Raw genomic sequence first — 23,582 nt, forward strand, 5'->3', positions numbered from 1 at the left:
CTGCAGATGCCTCAGACTGGAACTCCCCCTCTCTTCAGGGTTCGGGTCCCCGGCCGGGGAAGGCAGGATCTGACAGGCTTCCTGCTGGGCTATGGGAGGGGTATAGGCTCCTCTATCCAGGAATTGAGAGCTGCTTTTCACTTCTGGGTTTTGAAATCTTTCCAGCGACTCATCCAACACTTTGTTATCTTTGCATTCTGCTTTTGAAGCCTTTGCTCTCGGCTGGGCGATCTGCCAAATTCTTTCTCCCTCGGCTGGCTGGCTGCCGTTCCACTGATTTGTGTTTGTCGGCCAAAATTCATTTTCCTGCAGCATGCTGTCTTCAAGTAAACTCCCTTATCTCTACCCCTGATAGAGATTTTTTTTTCTTCCCTGAATCTTTATCAACTCCTCTCAAGCCTAGGCAGTGGATGGAGTTCAGAGCCCCAGGTCGTTTGAAAAGGATTGAGATCTTAGCATGTTGTTATGGTTCTGGTTAATGAAACACTTCAAAAACTTCCAGGCATTGATTTTCCTAAAAGTCATTTATTGTTACAAAATGTCGGCACATGCATAATGGAGGATGCTAAGATCTAAGTTCTCTTCCTCTGAGCAGTTAAATTATCAGTATGTTCCCTCCCTAAATTAGCTGTCATATATCAGTTATCCAATTAGTGTGAAGGTCAAAGGTTTCCTTCCTCTTTCTTTCCCGGGCTTTACCCCCCACCATCTTCTGCTCTGCATTAACCCCCAAAATACCAGACAGTTCTGCATATTATCAAAGCAAGAATATACAGTATTTGCAGTGTTGACAGTATATTCTATGTTTTCTGTGTGATCTTTTATTTGGCCCACAAAGATTTCTGTGTCAAACTTTGTCTCTTCTTGTGGCACTGGGGTATATGAAGGCCTATCTGTATGGGAGGTCTGAAATATGTACTGTAGGTGAGAACTGCTACACAATTAAAACTCCTCATCTAAATTGGCCTCTCTCTTGACATTTGTATAGGGTCACAAAAAAAGTAAAGGTTAAGTACTGTATGCACATTTTTATATATGGCTGCAATTGGGCTCTTTTTGTTCCCTCTATCAGACATGCTAAGGAAAAATGTGTGCTTGTTGCATCTCCCTCCCTTCCTTCCTTCCTTCCTTCCTTCCTTCCTTCCTTCCTTCCTTCCTTCCTTCCTTCCTTCCCTCCCTCCCTCCCTGCAGGAAAAATGCTAGGAAGAAGAGTATTTCAAGAAAGTATATAGAAGGACCACCTTATTTTCTTTTTCTTAGTACATTTTGATGGTAAAAGTCCTATAAAGATCTTAGCTATTTAGTTTTTTTGGGGTACTTTGCATCCATGAAAGAAAATTGATACCATTCATGTCCTAGTCATCCCATGCAATATGCTTTAGAAGCAGCTGCTCTTGAAAGCAGCTTGGAACCATTAAGTGATCCAGAATGTGGCAATGTGGGCAGTATCAGACATGCTGCCTTGATATGCCTATGTGACACTCTTCCTCCACCAGTAGAACTGCTTACCACTTTGTTTATGCATGTGATTTAAAGGGCTGGTTGTGACCTATAAACCTTGCATGGCATAGGTCCTAGTTATTTGAGAGACTGCCTATTGAGAAAATACAAAACAGAAAGTTAAACAAAATTAAAAATATGAAAGAAAAAGTGCAGGAAAGAAAAAAGTTATTAGAAAAGCAATTGTCTTCCCCTCTTTTAACATTTCATACATCTTTCCCCTACCAACCCTTTTTAATTAACAAAATAAAAAATAACACAGTTTATTTAACTGATTTCAGCAAAAAGTCCATAAAGGGTTGTCAGTTGTAAGATTCTCCTCTTAACCTCACAAATTTCCCTGCGCTACTCAGGAATTTTGAAGAGCCAAAGAAACTCCTGAGCTGAGGTTTCAGCAAGAAAATGACTTTTATTTTGATCAAAACAGAGTCGGGTGTCCTCCTCCCTCTTTGTGGCTGCTTAGAAGGATGAAGGCACACACAGAAAAAAAATTCTTCCACTCTTTATATAAACCTTTCAAAACAAAGAGGCTCAAGTCTCTGTACCAGGAGTAAGGAAGCATAGAAAAACAAATTCCAAGGTGATGACTCACACACATCAATGGAGGCTAGCTCACCTTCCCCCTCCCTGTTTCCTGGACCACTGAATCTCATCTTGTTCCTTTCATGTAAGCAATCTCCTGTATATAGATCATGAGACATTTGCTTTTATGTAAATAATTTCCCAATATAAGGCACCTACAAAGCTGCTTGCACATAAACAAATTTATATATAAAATGATTACAAAGTATCACTACTAGTATCAATATAAAGTGGTTACAAAATAACACTACTAATATGAAGTTTAAGCATAATAAAATCATAAGCACAATAAAGTCCCTTCAAAATCTTTTATGAAAGTACATGTTGTTTATCCCTGAGCAAACGGGTCTATTTCTACTCTTTCCTCAAGGTCAGTTCTGACTGACGTTCCTTTGGGCAAATGTAGCTTGGTGTTGATGTACTGCTATATAATTTAATCTCTTGTCATCTTCCTAATAAAGTATAAAGTTGTATCTCCTGAAACACTCTTTATCTTGATATAGTTTGTGTTGGTTCTGTGCACCCTGTCTGCTTCTTTCTCTCCCCATTCCATACATTCTCTTAGAAATTCAACAGCTCCCTTCTAAATTCCAATGAGGGAACAACAAAAGAAAAAAATCACTGGCTTAAGGGTTGGTGAGCCAAGAGAATTTCACATTCCTAGACCATGAATATAAACTAAACTGAGGGGGAAGGATGACGCACACAAATCCTCCCTGCTTTCTCCCCCTCCTCTCACTCTCCCTCCAGCAGCACCTGGATGGGGTGGGAAGAGGTTAAAAAAAAAGAGGGGGGAGAAAAGAGGAATCCGGAAACAAGTTCCTGTACATCTTAGGAAGAAGTCCAGTCTCATCAGTCTGTGTCAATTTATTTAGAAACAGATTTACTCTTTTATTGTAAAGAAGTTATTATCTACAAGATAAATCAATATAATGCTGGACAAATTGGGTCATTCCTCTTGTCAGATATTAAAGAAATTAAAACTCTCTTCCCCAAAAAAAAAAAAGGAAATTTTTGATGTTGCTGAATCTCACTTGTTATCTGAGTTAACACTTTGATGAAAGATTTGATAATGTACTGGTAGTAAACTGGGTTATTTTATTATTATGATTATTAATGCTACTATTTTAATATTCTTATTTTATAAATGTTTTATTAATTTTCTATTTTCACAAACAAGTGCCCAATAGACAATGTGATGACAGAGTCTATTAGTGATTCTATGGAACATATAAGCTTCTTCCAACTAACTCCAATATTACACCCTCCAGTACATCCTCTCTTCTTCTGGTAATAAACATTTTTCTGCATTAAGCAAATACAGTTCTTATTATTGTTAGTAAATATACAATTGCATATCAACATTTGTTAAATTTTTCTAATAATGCCAATAATATCAGTTTAAAATATCTTTTCTAACCAAAGCATATCTTAATTGCATTTGCACTCAATTTCCATTTATTTAATCCATATTCTATTTTCGCTTTTTTCAATTTTAGTTTCCCATCCATGTTCAAAGTATCCCAATCATTTATAATTTCAAAACAAGTTAACCCCTCTAATAGGCCAAAGCTTTTGTTTCCTTCAATCTTACTCTAGCTTTCTTCCTTTGCCAACTAACTTTCCAAGTCAGTGCATTTGGATCATCAAATAATTCTTCCTCTAGTTTTGTATATATTATTTGAGACAAGAGAAACAATTTAGTTAAAGTATTTTTGGAAGAACTACTCCGTTGATATTCATTAAACCGCCTCCCTCCTTCTCCAGTTCCCCACAGTTCTGTTAACAGCTTTATCTTCCATTCCATCAGCTCTCCTTCCTTGTCACCCAGTATGTTCTGAAATTTTGGTTTTTAAAATGTCTTTTCCATTTCCAATATTATCATTGTATCTTCTAAGTTTTCATTTATCTGAGTCTGATCATTAGTTTCTTCCTTTAGATCGTCAATGTTTGTGTCAGCATTCTCTAGTTTCCTTCTGTTTTCTGGGTTGCTGGTTCCTTCTCTGTAGTTGTTTTCTGAGTTTGTAGATTTAAATTAGAAAATTGTTCTTTTATCTCCTTTATATTATTTTTAACCTGATCACAATCTAAAGCAATTGTTTTTTGTATTAATTTCTATATGGAGAGAATTTCTTTCTGTGGTTCATCAGTATTTTCTTGATTATGTGGCAAGCAATATTGCTTTTAAAAAGAATAATTATAATTAAAAGCAAAAGAGATCAAACTGTTACACAGAAAAGAGAGCTGAAGAGGAGAAAAAGTAATGAAAGACAAAGTAAACATGGCCCCAAAAGATTTTTCATTAACATTTTATGAAAACCCAAAAGGAAGCCCAACATGGGAAACAAATTATATAACTGAAAGAATGATAAAAGAAAACAAATATTATGGAAGTTAAATACTTCAAATTTCTCAAATGGACATCTCAAACATTTTTATCAAAACAATGTTCCCTAAGTCTATACCCCCTCACACACACAATAATAAGCAAAATGACATGACTGAATGAACTTTGGATAGTCAATTTTGCTAATTCACTAAGCTCTAAATCTCATGGACTAAAGCCTCCACAGAGGTTTTGGAAGAGAGAGTGCTTATTTTCTACCATACTATTGAATGATCTCCTGTGCTCACATTGTATTGATTCCCAAACAAGCAATGTGAACCATCAATATAAGAAACTCTTATATTGCAAATTCTAATGAAGAGAGCTATTTAGTACATGTAAAGTTGTGTAATACTGCCAAAGGAAAAAGAAAGATGGAAAGATATTGGCAGTGAAGACTCCCACTCCTTCAATTTGAATGCATTCACAAGCCTTTAAAAAGAAGGGAGAGGAAATGATAAAGCATACAAAAGTGGTTTTCATACGTGCATGAGATGTTTACATGCAACAACATAAGGGAAGGATTTGAATCCTGATGTCATTATCTTCTTGTTGTCTTTGGATGAAATCTTGCTACAGATGCCCATTAGAAGCAACATGCTTTACTTCTCAATAAAGCTTGAATGACACACATTCTGCTGCCTGTTGTTCATGACATTTTTTTTCCAAATAAGAAATTAGATTACCAACACAGCAGGGCTTCCTGCAATTCAAATATTTTCATTCAATAGCTTCAGTAGTCATATAAATGTGGCATCTTCATATTCATAGCGATTCCCAAGTAGAATCGAAACTATGATGTTGGAAACAGCAGCAGTCAGAATTGTTGTGACATCAAAGGGTTTTCCTGGGCAACAAACAGTAGATCAAAAGAGAACTGTGAATAGAACCAGGATTAAATCTGCTTTTCACTGCATTAATACTCAAAATCAGCTTACTAAGGGGAGCATTGCCAGCAACAAGGGAACACAAATTGGGATATGCTGATGATTTGCCAGTATAAAAACAAAACAAAACAAAACATGAGCTTGGCTGACAGTCTCCTGTCCAAAGATCTTAAACTATTAGGAAAATTCTTCACTGACTGGAGGCTCAGTGCAAGCAACAGCAAAACAATAACACTCTGCTTCATTTTAAAAAAAATGATGCCTCAGTGGAGTTTGAATTGCAATCCACCAATCAAAATGCACAGGTCCTTGTTGCTAGGACAGGTGGCAGGAGATGATTGAGATAGGGCCTTGGGAGATGTCCTGTGCATGATTGGCATTTTTCAATTAAAACCAGCTACAGTTAGCAGCTAATCTTCCTTCATATATAACCTTCCCTTGCTGATGCCTAAACTGAAGGGCTCTAAAACTTGCCCTCCTGGCCACTACTTTGCTCTCTGCGGATGGCATGGAAGGAATCACATTGATGCAGCAAGTATTGGGATTTCATTGATAATGTTTTACACTCTCATTTGAGATTCTTCTGATGAAAACTTCAAATGAAACATTCTACATTATTCTGATCATACATCTGAAACTTTGTCAACTACAATCCAGTATGAAATAACTTACCAACCCTTTTGTTGCATCTTCAAAAATGGGAACAAAGGGCTTATGTGCAAATGCACCAGCCTGGTTCACTAGAGCCTCTTTGACCATCTAATATCCAGTCAGCACCACCATTTCCTGGAATCTCAGTTTGATATCTCATTCATCTGAAATATTGCTGGTGAAAACCTCAGATGAAAAATTCTACATTATACTGATCACACACATGAAATATTTGTCAGCTATAAGCCAGAATGAAATAACTTACCAAATCCTTTTGCTGCCCCATCAAAAAGAGGGTTGTGGGACCTATCAGCAAATACATCAGCCTAGTTCACTAGCACCTCTTTGACCATCTTGTAGCCAATCAGCACCACCATCTCCTGAAATCCCAGTTTGATGTGGAAAATGAGACCATATTTTTTTGACGACTTGAATTCAGCAGAAGAAAAACAAAGAGACCATTTTGATTAATATTTATATGTAGAACAGCGGTTCTCAACCTGTGGGTCGCGATCCCATTTGGGGTCGAATGACCATTTCACAGGGGTCGCCAAACAATGCAGTCCGCCATTTTTCCCCCTTTTCCTTAGCTGTGCTACTCCCTTTTATTCTATTGGCTTTTGAAAGCCAATAGAATAGACTCTCTTGAATAGAGTCTAATTCTATTGGCTTTCAAAAGCCAATAGGAATTGTCCAGGCTGTCTCTGCCCTGCTGAGCCTGCCAAAAGTCCCATTCTGCAAACGGTGCTGTAAGTTGTCTGCAGCGAAGGCGAGCTGTCTGGAAGTTTCCACCCCTCCCTGCTGAGCAACTACTAAAAATGTAAGTAAAAGAGGGCCAGGGGCGGGAGGTGGGAGGCCAGCGGGCGCAGGGAGGGTTGCTGGTGTGCATGGGACCTGGCGGATGCCTTACCTCCCTTGGGCTGGGCCAGCTGGTGGCCCAGCTGGTGGTCGCCCTGTACCGTTGCTGCCCCTTGCCAGCTACGCCTCGGCCGGCACAGGGGGCGGCACCATGCATGCGCAGCGCTCTCGGGCAGGGAAAGTCCTCGACTTACGACCAGTTGGGTAGTCCTCAACTTACGACCGGTTGGGGGTCGCGGCATTAAAAAGGTTGAGAATCACTGATGTAGAAGATGGTTTAAGAAACCAACTGTTATAACTTAACTTATAATTCTGCTTAAAATATGTAATAAATAGGAGTACCTCTAAGTACATATCCTGTCGTTCAGCTTAATAGCATTTATATTTCCTCAATAACTCACTGAGGTTTGAACAATTTCTTCAAATCTGAATAAACAATTAGAAAATTGTTTTTAATTAGAAGATTAAAAAATTCTCATTGAATAAACAATTAGAAAATGGTTTATTCAATTAGAAAATTTTACATGGGCATGGTCCTGGGTCCTGGGGGGAGATTAGGGAAACTGTTATTCCTGAAACTGCCCTTTTTCAAAAGGAACATAATTGCAAGAATAAATAGTAATAAAATTAAAATTGGTCCAATCCAATCCATTTCTTTTTAGTAAGCAGTTTTCAATAAAAACTATGATGAATTTTGTAAACTGAAAGGATTCCAGCACGTATTTCAAAGCAATGTATTAGGCATAGCCTAGCTAATCTTTCTACTGAATTCTCAGACTGCTCCGTTCAATACAATATTTCTAACCTTTGCCCTCAGTTCTGTTTCCTCCCTAGGGCTTATATCTGTCCTTGCATATGACATACATATGCGTGGGATTTATGAAAACTTTGCAAATTGTTTTTACTTGTCCCATACAACAAACTAGCTTTTATGTCAGTTGTATATAATTAATTGTAATTATAGAATACAGGATGAATTGTGAAATTTTCATACCTATGAACGATATCTAACAGAATCTCCAGGAATAAATCTTTTACTATTTAGTTAAGGACAGGCATATAAATATGATAAACAAATAAATGGAATTAAACTGATCACTACTGGCCCCAAAGAACAACAGAGATGTGTCTTCTTGAGGAATCATTCGGTCAATGTTTTCCCATGATGTTAAAGAATTGCTTGGTCTCTGTGGTCAGTAGGAAGAGGAAAGTATTTAATTTTCTGCATGACCTCTTATTTGGGCCAAATGGGTTTCTGTGCCAAATAGAATTTCTCTTTGCTTGTGGCATTGGTGTCTCAGAGGGATATGGAGGGTATAAAAGAGATGGAAGATATGTAGTGAGAACTGCCACATAGTTAAAACTTCTCATCTCAATTGGCAGCTGCCAATCGCACACGATTGGCACAAAAGTGGGGGTGATGTATTCATGGCTCTAATTCGAATATTTTCATTTCCTCCATCTTCCAGGCTGAGAAAACATGGCTGCTTTTGCTATTTCGTGATCTGGGCTTGCCAAAGCTGCTGCCAGTTACCCTTTCTTCCAGTAAGCTCTGAAAATCATTCTGGATGGGATCAATCAAGGGAAATGTGTTTACTTTCCGTTATGGAAGGCTTGGATTCTCATGTTCTTTGGTGAAATGGATTCAAATTAAGCTTAGGCATTATTTTATTTTAGATTGTGTTTTGATTGGTTGTTTATCTAATGTTACTGCTTATGAGCAAATATATTTAATAGTAATTTTATTAGATGTTATAATTATAATATTACAATTTAATAGAAACTAAAAGAAAATAAAAGGGATAGAAAATACAGAAAAGAAACAAAAAAGCAAAAGAGAAAATAAAGTAAGAATGTAGAAAAGAAAAAGAAAAGAAATATATAAAGAAGTAACTTCCCATCTTCACCAGAAGTGTTAACAATTTTAGTAACTTTCTCATAAAATACAACAAATGATCTCTTCTTCCCATATTTCATCTCTTATCTATATACAAATCCACAAAACAGCATCATTTCAGTGCTGGGGTAGGCAAAAGTTAATGAAGGGTTACTAGAGATAACCTTGATCAAATAATAAAGTAAGTTTATATTCCTTCCTTTTACTTCTAAATAATGTTTTAGTCTGTTCAAATAATGTTGGGGAACTTGGTATCTTTTCATCTTTTTCTTTGTCCCTTCTCAAGAGATTCTTTAAAACTTTAACAAACCTCATTTGTAAATCCAATATAGGAATTTATTCAGGTTGCTCTCTTGGTTTATTGTTTAATTATTAAGACATAAACCAGTTTCTTTTGTATGTCCAGTGTCACTTGTAAACCCACTTTTAACTCAGTCTCGATCTGTTTCATAGTATTTGTTCCTCTTCCATAACATCTTTTAGACATAGTTTTTCCAAAGAAGCAGTTGTCACTATTGACATTACTATTCAAAAACATGTACTAGAGGAGAATATTTGTAGCTTATAGTTGAATTGTGGAGTCCTTGGTGGTCTCTGAGTTTGGCTGTTTTCTTGCAGATATTCCATTACCCAAATAGATAATATTATCAGTGCAAGCAAGCTGCTAAGCTCAGAGACCACCAAGGACTTTAAAATATTCTTCAGTATGTCCAAAGTTAGAATATTTTGCTTCATTCTGTAATTGTAAGTTAAGTTTTTGTGTTCTTTTTAAAATTGTAATCTTTAGTTCTCTCTAGTTCCCTCTTGTGTTCAGTTTTTAAAGTCCTATTATCTATTTTTTTAAAAAAAATCAAAACAAAAGCATTTTGTCATGGGAAAAATTCTTTATAATTAATTCCAAAATCTTATTTCCAGCTATCTGAATCCTTAGTCCACTTGCAACTTTCCAAATCAATTTTTTAACCAATCCTTTTCTATTTATTCTCCCCCTCCCCATTTTCTTAAGTTCTTAAACTTGTAGTTAAAGATTTCTTTCACTAATGATTAAAGGAAACTCACCTGGTGCCATCAGACTTGTTGATTTAAAGCAGACATGTCAAACTCGCGACGTCAAAAATCACCAGAGACTGCAGTCTAGTGGTCTCCTCACAAGGAGGAATCATCTGCTGCACTTGTGGATAATCTGAAGTCCTCTCTTTGCCCAGAGAGGAGTGATCAAAGAATTGTTCTACTGCTGGCTTTTCATTCCTCTGTGATAATTGACTCCACTTTTTGCAGAGCTCTCTTCAGTTCAGTATTTTCTTCCCCCACCAACAAGAAATATTTAGTTTATGGGAAAAAACAAATAAAGAAGACCCTCTCCCACTGTTGTGTCCTGAGCCTGCAAAGGCAGACTCGGGATGTTGCAATGGTCCCGGGCAGTTGCAAGCTGCCTGGGACCAGACTGGCTGGCGCCGGCTTCGCGCGCATGCGCGAGGCTCAAAGCGCACCTAATTGTTACCATTCTGCCCGGGGACGTTGTTAAAAGGAGTCTGAGAGGCCTGCGAGCCTCAGAGCTGTGACGGAGTGGAAAAGACTTCAATAAAAGAGCTGTTGGAACTACAGAAGGTGCTGTATTCATTCGCCATTGATTCGAGGACTCAACAGTGGCGATGAAGGTGGGATGGCTTACAACAAACAAAAAGAAGAATTGTAAGCTTACCCAGGAGTCCTGAAGAGAGGAAGATGGCGTTAAACTCAGCACCTGGCCTGCCAGTACAGCGTCGCTGGAGGTAAACTGGCTGATAGACCCCTTCCTTACAAAGAAGCAAGAATGGCGAAGATAGGGAGATTGTCTGAATTCAATGTCACGCATCCAGAAAGATGGGAATCTTATGTTGCCAGGGTAGAAAATTACTTTAGAGTAAATCAAGTAAGGGAAGATGGCTTGAAGGCCGCTACTTTGCTGTGTGTCTGTGGTCAAGATGCATTTGAAATTGCTGAAAATTTAGCAGCCCCTGCTCCTCTTGAATCTGTCACTTAAACAGATTTAAAAAAAATATTGAAGGAACATTTTCAGCCCAAGTTGTCTGTTATTGCATGGAGACATACTTTTGAACAGAGGGATCAAAGAGCTGGTGAATCAGCTAAAGAATACATTGCAGCCTTAAGAAGAGCAGCTAAGCTTTGTGATTTTAAAGACTTAGAAGAAAGGTTGAGAGACCGATTTGTATGTGGGCTTAGGAACAGAGGCTTGCAACAGAGACTCTTTGCAAAGGAGGACATTTCATTCCAAGATGCCTTGAGAGAGGTCACTGCAGAAGAGGCAGCAGGTGGGGCAGTCAAGAACATGAGGCCTATCAGGAACAACCCAGAAGCCGTCTCCGTGCACCATGAGGGAGTCCAGGAAAGCTCAGAAGAAGATCCTGAAGATGAGGTGGATCATCTTTACCCAGCCAAAGAAAGAAAACAGAAGGAAGACAAAGAAAAGTCTTCAGCTGTACCCAAGTGCTTCGGGTGTGGAGGTCATCACAGGAGGACCGACTGCAGGTTCCATTCTGCAATCTGTAGAGCATGTGGAAAGCAAGGCTACATAGCAGCTGTGTGTCTGGGCCGTCAGAAGGTACAACCCTGAGAAGAATTGCGCCTGAAAGGTACCAGCCAAAACAGGGTGGGTTTCTGTGCATCACGTAGAAGCATTTATAGGACAGGCACACACAAGCCACTTAAAAAGAAACTGTCACTTAAGGTGAAGTTGCAAGGAGGTCCATTGGTTATGGAACTAGACACTGGGTCTGCACTTTCAATTATTTCCATTCACACATTCAGAAAGATTTGCTCTAGCAGTGGGTTCCAGGCCAAACTGAGGCCATCCAATATAGTCTTAACAGACTTCCAAAATTCCAAGGTGTGCGTTAAGGGGGAGGCCACCCTCAATGTACAATACAAGGATTTTGAAGCTCCATTAGATGTATTGGTAGTTGGGGGTGAATGCACGAGTCTCATTGGACTCAATTGGTTTGAGGCCTTGGGAATAAAAGTTACAGGGCTTCACAGCTTGCAAACATTAGGTCTACAGGAAGTCTGCAAAGAATTTGCAGATGTCTTCAGCCCTCAGCTGGAAGCATACAAAGGCCCTCCAGTTTCTTTGAAACTGGACCCCACTGTCACTCCTATCAGAGTAAAAGCAAGGAGAATACCCTTTGCTTTGAAAAGGAAAATTGATGCTGAATTGGACAAATTGATTCAGCAAGGTGTCTTAGAACCTGTTGACTCAAGTCCTTGGGAAACTCCCATAGTCACGACTCTTAAGGCTAATGGGGACATTCACATTCGCATCTGTGCAGATTACAAATGCACTCTAAACAAGGCATTGCAACAGTATGCATATCCTGTACCTGTAGTCAGCCACATTTTGGCCTCCCTCAAAGGGGGGCGTGTTTTTGCAAAGCTGGATTTAGCACAGGCTTATCAACAGTTATTTGTTGATGAAGCTGCTGCTGAAGCACAAACTATTGTAACTCATAGGGGGGCATTCAAAGTCAAAAGACTACAATTTGGAGTAAATGTGGCTCCTGGAATTTTCCAAAGCATAATGGAAAACACCCTGAGGGGTATACCAGGGGTTTGCCCCTATTTTGATGATGTCCTAATAGCAGGAGAATCCACTCAAAATTTAGCTGAGAGGTTGAGGGCTGTTCTGCTGCGTTTCAGGAAAACAGGCCTCAAGCTTAAAAAAGACAAATGCAAAATTGGAGTGTCTTCTACAGATTTCCTGGGATTCAGAATAGATGCCAAGGGCATTCACCCTGCTGAGTCTAAATTAAAGGCTACCCTGCAGGCTCCTAGGCCTAAGTCTAAAGCTGAATTACAAGCTTTTCTGGGCCTCTTGAACTTTTACAATGTATTCATACCTAACAAAGCTAATGTAGCTGAGCCACTTCATCGGCTCTTGGACAAACAGACAGTGTGGCAATGGTCACAAGCACATGAAGCAAGCTTCAATGAGGTTAAGGCCTTACTTACATCAAATGATGTGCTTGCACAATTTAATGAAACTTCCTGTGTTCATTGCTTGTGATGCTTCCCCTTATGCGGTGGGAGCAGTACTTAACCATCTCAGACCTGATGGAACTCAGGTTCCTGTTGCATATTACTCCAGAACCTTGTCTTCTGCTGAGCAAAACTACGCTCAGATAGATAGAGAAGCCTTGGCCATTGTTGCTGGAATTAAAAGATTCCATGATTTCCTATATGGCAGACACTTCATGGTCTACACTGACCATAAGCTTCTGTTGGGGTTGTTTACTACAAATAAACAAACCCCCCATATCATCTCCCCCAGAATGCTGAGATGGTCCATCTTTCTGTCAGCCTATGACTTTTCTTTGGTTCACAAACGTGGCAAGGAAATGGGCCATGCTGATGGCCTTAGCAGATTACCTTTACAAATGGTAGAGGCTGACCCTGCCCCTGCCATCAACATTCTTTCCATTCAGGCGTTGCCTGAGTCACCTTTAAATGCCAGGGATGTGGCTGCTGAATCAGCCATGGACCTCACACTCACTCGTGTATTGTCCTGGGTTTTGTCTAGATGGCCAGAGAGTTGTCCAGGTACTGAGTTTCAGAGTTTCTGGCTTAAGAAACATGAGTTATCCACTTTTCAGGGTTGTCTGCTATGGGGCAGCAGAGTTGTTATTCCTACCTCAATGAGGCCTAGGGTCTTGGCTTCCCTTCATGAGGGCCATCCTGGCATTGTCAGAATGAAGGCGCTTGTGCGCAGCCATTTGTGGTGGCCAGGGTTAGACAGGGAAATAGAGGCTCAGGTGCACGGATACCACTTGTGTCAGCGCTCATGCCCGGAAATGCCTCAGGCTCCTGTACATAGATGGGAGGAAACACAGTCACCTTGGTCTAGGGTGCACATTGATTACGCTGGGCCCTTTCAGGGTCAATTCTTCTTGGTCCTGTTGACAGCTATTCAAAGTGGCTTGAGGTTGTACCTGTCTCTTCAACCACTGCTGCCAAGACCATTCAAGTACTGAGGGGGTGCACATTGGCTCCCTGATGTCCTGGTGTCTGACAATGGTCCTTAATTCACTTCTTTCGAGTTTCAAGCTTTCTTACAGGCCAACATGATTCATCATGCCACCTCTGCACCATTCCACCCTTTCACCAATGGTATGGCTGAACAAATGGTCCGCATCACCAAGGATGCTTTAAAGAAACTGGCCGACGGGGACTGGCACCACAGGTTGGCAGACTTTCTTCTTGCTTACTGTAAAGTGGGAAGCTGGAAAAATACTGATTGTCCGACAGAGAATGTGGGTGAAATGGAGGTTTTCCTGCTTACTAGACAACCCTTAAAATTAGAATGGCCAGACATCCTGTTCTCAACTTTGCACATGATATATTGCAAACTGTTTATCACATGGTGTATTGAAAACTGCTTAACACTTGAAATATTGCTAAAAGCATTCCTATGTTAAAAGAGGAACTATAGATTATAACCATGTCTAGTAACTTTCCTATGTTAGAATAAGGAACTATAGGATGTAACCATGTATGGAATATGTCTTGATCAGGAAATACTGACGTATTACGGGTTATAAAAATGATCATCTACACCTAGTCTGGTGTTCAGACTTTTTTTTAGCTATGATAGCTCTCTGAACCTGCGCAATAAACTTCCCTTTCCTTGAAAGAGCTGACTCAAGTCTCTCACTTCTACAACATTTTCTGGTGAATTGGCTGGGAATCTTGAGTGAGGCGATGTTTTGCTGAGGATGGCTTGACCCTTCGGACCTGCTGGAAAGCCATCTCTGAACAATTCTCCAGGCGCCATGGGGGTGTGTTTCCTCCAGGAGACAGCTGTAGCTTCTCAGCAGAGCCGACAGTGCTGAGGGCCAGTCCAAGAACCCTTTGGGAAAGGAAAGGAAGTCTGAACCAGCTCCTGGCCAGGACAAGTGTAACAACAAGGCAGGCGAGTATGTGTTTAAAGTAATTGTACCTATCTCACTTGAAGATAGAAGAGGGGGCCTGATCACTCCCCTGGACTCGGGACGGTGATCCTAAAGAAGTCCATGTTAGGCTGTGTGGGTGGTTAAGCCAGTGCATTCCCTACTAGTGACCGTTGGAACATCCGGCGCTGTAGGTCATTGGCAGTGTGTTAGGATGGGGGGGCGTAGTAGTGTTCCCAGCACACCGCTGGAATGTATGTTAAAAGGATTTGATAAGTACTTTAATCATAGGGTCCCCTACCCTAAGGTAGCCAGGGTTAGGCTGCAGTTTTTATGTGAGCATCAATGGCCTCACATGGATGTGGGTTGGCCCCCGGAGGGAACTTTTCAGCTCCAAATCATTGATGATCTCACCTCTCTGATAGCAGCCAATGAAGAGAACTATCCTAACCTGCATCAGTGGAGGGATGCAGTAGCAGGGCAGGCAGATGACTTATTGCAATGTCAGGCTGAAATGGTTTGTTTGTGTGTGGCTAGACCTAAGGGAAAAAAGCTTCAGGTTGAGACTAAAAGAGTTAGGGATGTGCATATTTTAGAGATTAAGGTATCAGATGTAAAGAAAGAGATAAAGGTGGAAGTAGAGGAAGTAATCCTTAGACCCCCTCCTTATGGGCCGGCCTTTCCCCCATGCCCCCAGTGCTGGCTGCAGCAGCTGCTGTGCCTGGGGATGGGCTGACTGCTTCTGCTGTGCCTGGGGACATGCAACCAGCTGTGAGGCAGAAACAAAGGGGGAGGCTGTCGGCCCCCAAGGAGGAAGGGGATTTGGAAGGTCTCTCTGTAAATGTGAGGGGAGAAGTAAGTAAAGAGGACGTGGCAGGATGTACAGCAATTGTTGAATACTTTGTTGACTCCCAAGGAAAGGGAGAAGTGGAAGGCTGCTGTTAGGCAGTGCTTGAAAGATAGGTTGCCAGCTGTATGGGATATACAGCCAGAGTTGGAAACAAGGGCACCAGAATGCAATGCACAGGATCCACCACAGATGAGATTGCTAAAGGAATATCAGAATTTAATAGCAGAGGCTCTTCGCAAGGCTGGAAAGCCTTCAGTGAATGTGTTAAAGCCGTCTTTTATGATGCAGGAAGCAGATGAAAGTCCAGAGAGTTTCCTGCAGAGATTGATTGAGGCTTATGAGCTTTACACTCAGGTTGATCCAAGGAGTGCAGATAATGTGAGAATGTTGAATGAGAGGTTCATAGCACAGAACTATAATGATATAAGGAAGCATTAGGGAAGAAGGCTACAGAGTTGTTGGAAGTGGCAAGGAAAGTGTTTGTTGATAGGGATAAGGTGGAAGAGAGAGAGAGAGAGATGCGAGGATGCGTAAGAAGACAGAGTTGTTGGCTGTGGCATTGTAAGGAGGAAGGTCATTGGCAAAGAGAATGTCTTAGAAGGCAGATGAGAAGAAGAGATTAGAGAGGAAGAATAGGTAGAAGATGTGGGGGTATTGAAGGAGGACCCACCACTAGGATTCCCTTTAAGGGAAGGGGACAGAGAGGAACCCGAGGGTATAAAGGAGATTGGGATAGAGAGAGGGAAATTGAAGGAATTGGATTGGCAGGGACCGGATGGATGGATTGAGCAAGGACATAGAGCTTTAGGCTGGGAAAGTAAACAAGCAGTGTTAGCTATTCCTGAACCCCTAAATAGGCAACAGTTAAGGGATTTTTAGATTTGGCAGGATTTTGTTGAATATGGATACCAAATTATGCCTTATTAGCAGCACCTCTTTATTTGGCTACAAAAGGGGGTGATGGTGAACCCTTTGAATGGGAGGGAGAACAAAGGAGAGCTTTTAAGGAAGTGAAGCAAGCCTGCACATCGGCACCAGCCTTGGCTTTGCCTAACTTAGAAAAGCCTTTCAACCTATATGTAGACACTAAAAAGAATATTGCATTGGGGGTGTTGACACAACAATTGGGGCAGTGGCAGCGCCCGGTGGCATACTTATCTAAGCAATTGGATGGGGTGGCCACATTGTTTGAAGGTTCTTGCTGCTATAGCAGTCCTTTTACAGGATTGCAATAAATTGACCTTCTCATGTCCCATAAGTGTCCACACTCCTCATGCAATCCATTGTATTTTGGATATATAGTAAATATGCTTTTTTGACTTTACATGCTCATGGTGCTGTGTACAAAGAGAGAGGATTTAGGGATTCTGCGGGCAAATATGTGCTACATGGACACTTGATAAAGCGTCTTCTCGAGGCAGTACAAAAGCCAGCAAAGGTTTCAGTTACGCATTGTAAAGGGCCATCAGGGGGGAGTGTGGACTCTGGAAATGGTGCAGGAACTGAATAGGCAGGTGGAAAAACTTAGGAACTATGTTATTGAACAAACACCACCTAGATTAGTAACAAGATGTCATCCTTTTAAACCTGGGGATAAGGTGTGGGTGAAACATTGGAAACAAACAACTGGAAGGGAGATGGAGAGGGACATAGGAGGTGATAATGGCCTCTCCTTTAGCTATAAAGATTGCAGAATCTAAGTCCTGGATCCACTGGACCAGAGTCAAGGCGGCAGTAGAACCTCTGTGGACAGTGACCAGGGATCCAAAGGTTTCTACCAAGCTCACTCTTAAACGTGTTTAATGTGTTTAATGAATGTTTTATTGTTTGTATAACAGATATTATAGTAGCACAAGTGTATCCTGCACATATATCTATGGCTGTTCGGCTGGAATTCAACCCCTTGCTAAGCCACTCCCGGAAGCTGGCTTTCTACGCACGGGAGAAGAAAGGATGAAAGGATTATTTCTGCTTTTATATAGTACTATTGTTGCATGTAGTAATATTTGTCTTTCTAATTTAGGCCAATGGAGCAAGCCAGAAGAAGCTCCCCGTATTATTCAATCTTATGCTATAGGCACTGGCACTTGTGATGGTCACCCCCCCATTGGTTTTTCACCAGAATGCTGGAATGGTATCTTGCCTCATCCTTGTCAATTTCCACTAGTGTTTGACAAAATAGTGAAAGAAACTTGCATTACAAGACAACCTGTCAACCCCGAAGCCTGTCAATATGCTGGGTATATTCTTAGAAAAGGCATATGTGTGAGGGCTCCATATAAAAAGCCTCCTCCTCCTGTCACATTGGAATGTGGGCCTCCTCTATTCTGGGGTTGGGAGCGGGTCACCCTAGTCTCGCAGTTAAAGATGGGATGGAAGGGGACTTGCATTGTATGTGTAATTCCAGTGGAGTTTGGAGTTACTATCCAAAAACCCCAGAGGAAACGCCCAGAGAGAAAACGAAGTAAAAGGTCCCACCAGAAAAAGGATGTGCCCCATCCATTGGAGTCAAGGATGCAATATAATTTGTGGGTCCAATTGGCTAAAATAGTCAATACAACAGATTTTTGCCTTTCTGAAGCATATGACATGGAGAATCTGCTGTCCACGTGTTTAATACCAGTATGTGTTCCAGTCACAGTGACCAAGGAGTTCAGTCAACATGAGTTTAAGGAACATATAGGCTATGAAACACTGTACAGCTGGGGTCACATTTCCAAGTTTCTACCACCCAATACTCTAGCTTTGCATACACCTAATGTAGCCATTCCAGAAGACTTACAATGTGCACATATTACATGTTGTGAGCAAAGTACACCCCTACCTCATTGCCTGAAAGTGAGCCAAGAAAAGCTGAATTGCACATCTTTCCAATCAGTGTCCTTTGGTTATGCAAACATATGGTTACCTAGAGGGTGGTTCTTCACTTGTGGAAAAGACACTTTTAATTACATTCCTGCTAATCTAAGCACATCATATTGCTGTTTAAGTAGACTGACTACCTTTCTACCAGATAGATCACTTTTCACCTCCCCTAACACCACACGTTACAAAAGGGCAGAAGTGTGAATGAGGACTGTGACTCCTCTTGTACTCTTCTGAACGCTGCTGAATACATTGCTGTGGCTGTCTCGTTGGTGGGAGTTCCTGCACTTGCTCTAAGGGCTCATGTCAATATAAATTCTGTGGCCTGCAACTTGGCTAGAACTATCAATGCCACTTCAATAGCCTTGTCTGTTATCAATCAGGAAATGATAGAATTACGTAAGGCAATTTTGCAAAATAGGGCAGCCATAGACTATCTTTTACTTTGCCAACATATGGGATGTGAGGCCTTTGAGGAGATGTGTTGTTTTAATCTATCAGATCAATCTCCAGTTATAAATAAGCAAATTAAAGTACTCCATAAAATGGCCTCAGAGCTGCAAATAGATTCCCTGGGAAATTGGTGGAGTAACTTATGGTCTTGGCTCCCAATGGGTCTTATTGGAAACATTATAAGAGCAGTGGTCATCTTCATCGCTATTCTGATCAGTAGCTGTTGTCTTCTGCAATGTACCTCTTCAATGATGCATAACATAACACTACCTAAACGAGTGTCCCTGCTTGCAGAAAGAAAAGCAACTGCTCAAGTCATGGCTATGTGGGAATTCCAGAAACAGGAATATAACAACATACATACATCAGACCCAAGTGTTACAGAATGAAACTTATCTGCAAAGATGAGATAAGTCTCATCAGGGGGGAATAAAGTGGGAAGCTGGAAAAATACTGATTGTCCGACAGAGAATGTGGGTGAAATGGAGGTTTTCCTGCTTACTAGACAACCCTTAAAATTAGAATGGCCAGACATCCTGTTCTCAACTTTGCACATGATATATTGCAAACTGTTTATCACATGGTGTATTGAAAACTGCTTAACACTTGAAATATTGCTAAAAGCATTCCTATGTTAAAAGAGGAACTATAGATTATAACCATGTCTAATAACTTTCCTATGTTAGAATAAGGAACTATAGGATGTAACCATGTATGGAATATGTCTTGATCAGGAAATACTGACGTATTACGGGTTACAAAAATGATCATCTACGCCTAGTCTGGTGTTCAGACTTTTTTTAGCTATGATAGCTCTCTGAACCTGCGCAATAAACTTCCCTTTCCTTGAAAGAGCTGACTCAAGTCTCTCACTTCTACAACAACTGCACCATACCTTCAACTTCCACTGGGAAGAGCCCAGCTGAACTCCATTGGGGGCGCAAACTGATCACCAAACTTGACAGGTTGCACCCGGATAGACTGCCTCCTAAGGTCACCCAACCCAGGGCACCACGGTATTTGCAAGTGGGTGCCCCTGTATGGACCTGGAACTACGGGCCTGGTCACTTGTGGGTTCGTGCCGTAGTATGCAAGGTTACTGGCCCTTTGTCATACGAGGTCTCCTTGGACGATGGTCGTGTCCTTCGGCGGCATATCAATCAGCTGCGTATGAGACTGGACTTACCCTCTGGAACTCCTGGGCTTTCTCCAGGGGGGAGGGGGACCACTATGGGCAAAGGGAAGGGTGTTGGCAGCAGCCGGGGCCAAACGGAGAGGCCACAGACGGCCTGTTCCAAGGTTCCGCAAGTGTTCCAAACAGGAATTCAAGGGAACAAGAAATCACACAGGCACCAGTGCCTACTCCAGCCAGGGAGTCACCCAGGGGGCATACTCATCATTCACAACTACCATTCAGCACTCCAGTCAGGGAGAATAACTGGGAGCATCCTAATAACCCAAACATTGCAAGAGAGCTGGCACACAAACAGTCAAGTTGGCCCAGTACTGCTACTGTTTCCAGAAGGAAGCCTTCACACAGGGAGATGGTCGGAGAGGCAAATCCCAATTCTGGCACCTCCGGCATAGATTGGAGGGCAACTGAATTTTGGGGCACTGCAGAAACCCCAGACAATCCCTTTATGGGGCTTGGGAGTGAAAGGATGCATTCCCTTGATAGGTCCATTGTGGGCTTGGAGAGCTCTACAGAAATGCCAAACAGTGGCAGGCTTACAGAGGGGCCTGAGAGCCTACAGTTAGGCAGGTCAACCAGGTTCATGAGGGAGCAAAGTCTTGGTCTGACGAGCCCGATGGGCAAGCAAGCAGACCAGGCAATGGGGCACAGTTCATGGGGACCACCAGGGTTTGAAAGAGGGGGCAACTCCACGTCATCCTCTGTACAAGAGGAAGTAGGGGATTCTCAGAATCTAAGGAGGTCACAGAGAGTAAAAAGATCTCCCAAGTATCTTGAGGACTTTGTAACCCTGCTGGCAAAGCAGAAAAAGTGAGAGGGTGCCTGCTGTTGAGGAAAATGGAAGTATGGGCATTGGGTATTAATCCCAGAACTATAGCCCGGTACCATTTGTGGTGTGGGTATTGCACAGCTGCAATAGATGTGCAGGTTTGGGGTTGGCACACCACGATCGTGTTGAGGTCGCATATAACTACCTATATAGTTAATAAGTCTCATCTGGGGGGAAGGGGTGTTGTGTCCTGAGCCTGCAAAGGCAGGCTTGGGACGTTGCAATGGTCCCAGGCAGTTGCAAGCTGCCCAGGACCAAACTGGCTGGCGCTGGCTTCGCGTGCATGCGCGAGGCTCAGAGCGCACCTAATTGTTACCATTCTGCCTGGGGACGTTGTTAAAAGGAGTCTGAGAGGCCTGCAAGCCTCAGAGCTGTGACGGAGTGGAAAAGACTTCAATAAAAGAGCTGTTGGAACTACAGAATGTGCTGTATTCATTTGCCATTGATTCGAGGACTCAACACCCACAAATATAGAGAACAATCTGCAATAGCAACTGAGACTCGAAGATTCTTTGTTGAAATAGATTATCACTAAAGCCATTTCAACTCAGCGTCAGAGTTGCTTCATGGTTGGGCAGCTTGGTCCACTGGATCATTTCACCTCCATTCCCTTTTGCTATGTCTCTTTCTTTTCTTGCATCCTGTCAGAATGTTTTTGCTGGTATTTGGCATGTATGTTTGGGGAAGATTTACTTCCCTGAGATAAAGATGACTAGTTTCTTTGGACTGGGTTGTTGTTGTTAGTTGCAAAGTCATGTCTGACCCATTGCAACCCCATGGATAATATTCTTCCAGGCCTTCCTGTCCTCTACTATCTTCTGGAGTTCATTTAAGTTCACACCTACTGCTTCAGTGACTCCATCCCGCATCTCATTCTCTGTCATCCCCTTCTTCTATTGCCCCTGGACTGGGTAGTGTGCATGTAATTGAATCCATGAGGGAACTGAGGGCAGGAGAAGTCAATCAAGATTGTTATGGACAGTGGGATAAACGGTAAAAAATGGAGCATGGCCCACTCATAGGCATAGCTGGAGTAATGGTTTAGACTTGTTTGATCATTCTCAAAATTGTCTGAACCAAGTTACTGGATCTTTGGTAGCTCTTGGGTTTAGCTGCTGTTATTAGACACCATATATTTGAACTTGGATCTCATTATTCATGATTTAATGATGGAGGAGATGAATGATCTGGCATGACCATAACAACCAAATGACTGGGTGTGCAACTTCTGGTCGAAACTTGGCTAAAGAGATCAGTTGGGATTAAGTTTCTAGGTTTCATTGCCAGTTGGCAATAGAGAATTTGAGTCCAGCATTTTTGGGAATTTCAATCTCATTCCTGATGGCAGGGAATCTGGGACAATTCAGAGGATCATGGTAGTCATCACTTGATCCTAGAGGCAAACAAATTGTTATTCACTAGGCCTGGCTTTTATCTCAGAACAGTTATGATATGATGTGGAGAATCTTTTCATCAATCCTTTGCTCTAGTCAGATAATGATCTGTTGTTTGGCTGCCAGATGCAAGTTATCCCCAGTGGAAATAGGACATATTCACTCGGTCCATTCCAAAGCACCCTTTAGAATTCCAAAAGGAGCTTAAGGTTCATCCCAGAAAGCTGATAAACAGTTTGCCAATGTTTCTTGTCTTCCACTGACCGGAATGGACATGTAACAAAGACCTTGATTGGATTGCTGCAATGTCACTTTTCATAATGCATCAATTCAAGGGTCTCTCTGGTAGGTGAAATGCCATAAGAGACCACCAGGGGGAACGTTGGGTTTTTTGCTTTGCTGTCATTGGTTCTCCAGAATTTTTTTTTTAATAAATCACCTAGAGTTGTGATAATAAATAAGTGATTGGGAATCACTGTGGTTTGTAACTTATCTCAGCTCTTGAGTATGGCACACAACTACAAAGTGATCCATTTCTTTAAAGTTGTTGCACGTAAGACATTTCTTTTATTAAGTTGGATATTTCATGTCCCAGAGCAACCTTTCATTGTACTGATTCAAATCACCTTGCTCATGTCTTTTTCCTTTCCCTAGATGTCTTTATAGCAACCTCTTTAAGTTTCCCTGATGCTGAATCTAACCAGTTCAGAGTTCTTAAACGTCTGCATAGTTTCTTCTTAGATTACAGACTTTCCCATTACAGGCTTTGTTTTATCGCTAAACTCACAAGCACTTGTTCTCTATGCTGGCACCTTTGGATCAATTTTTCTTGGATGCAACATATCCATCAATTATTCCCAAGAACAGAAAAAGAGACATTCTTCTCTGCTGCAACAGCTAAGGTGAAAGCCTGAAAACTTTGCTATGCCTGTTATGGGCCTGTGGCTTCAAAGAAGGTGCGTAATGGAGTGGGCACTGATGCACTTTCAGCTTAAACATGAATCTATTTGGGAATGCTTGGCTAACACAGGAGTCCTGCAAAAGCTGCCGCTTTCAGAATGTGTCAATTGGGCTATATATGTCTTAGCCCCCTCCAAAGCATCTTTCCAAATTCCAGTCCAAACTTCCAAGATAGGTTCTCAGTCCTTCATTCTGTTCTCTGGCTTTGACTCATACAGTGCAAGTTCTATTCAAAACAAGAGAGATCAGGGAACTGCAGTTCACAAAACAGCAGTGGGTGAATCAAAAGCTAGACCGTGTTACTTTCTTTGCTTAATTGACTCCCACACATTCCCCAAT

The sequence above is a fragment of the Crotalus tigris genome, unplaced genomic scaffold (genome assembly GCF_016545835.1).
Source record: "Crotalus tigris isolate CLP2741 ecotype Arizona unplaced genomic scaffold, ASM1654583v1 scf7180000024340.7048381, whole genome shotgun sequence".
NCBI lineage: Eukaryota > Metazoa > Chordata > Lepidosauria > Squamata > Viperidae > Crotalus > Crotalus tigris.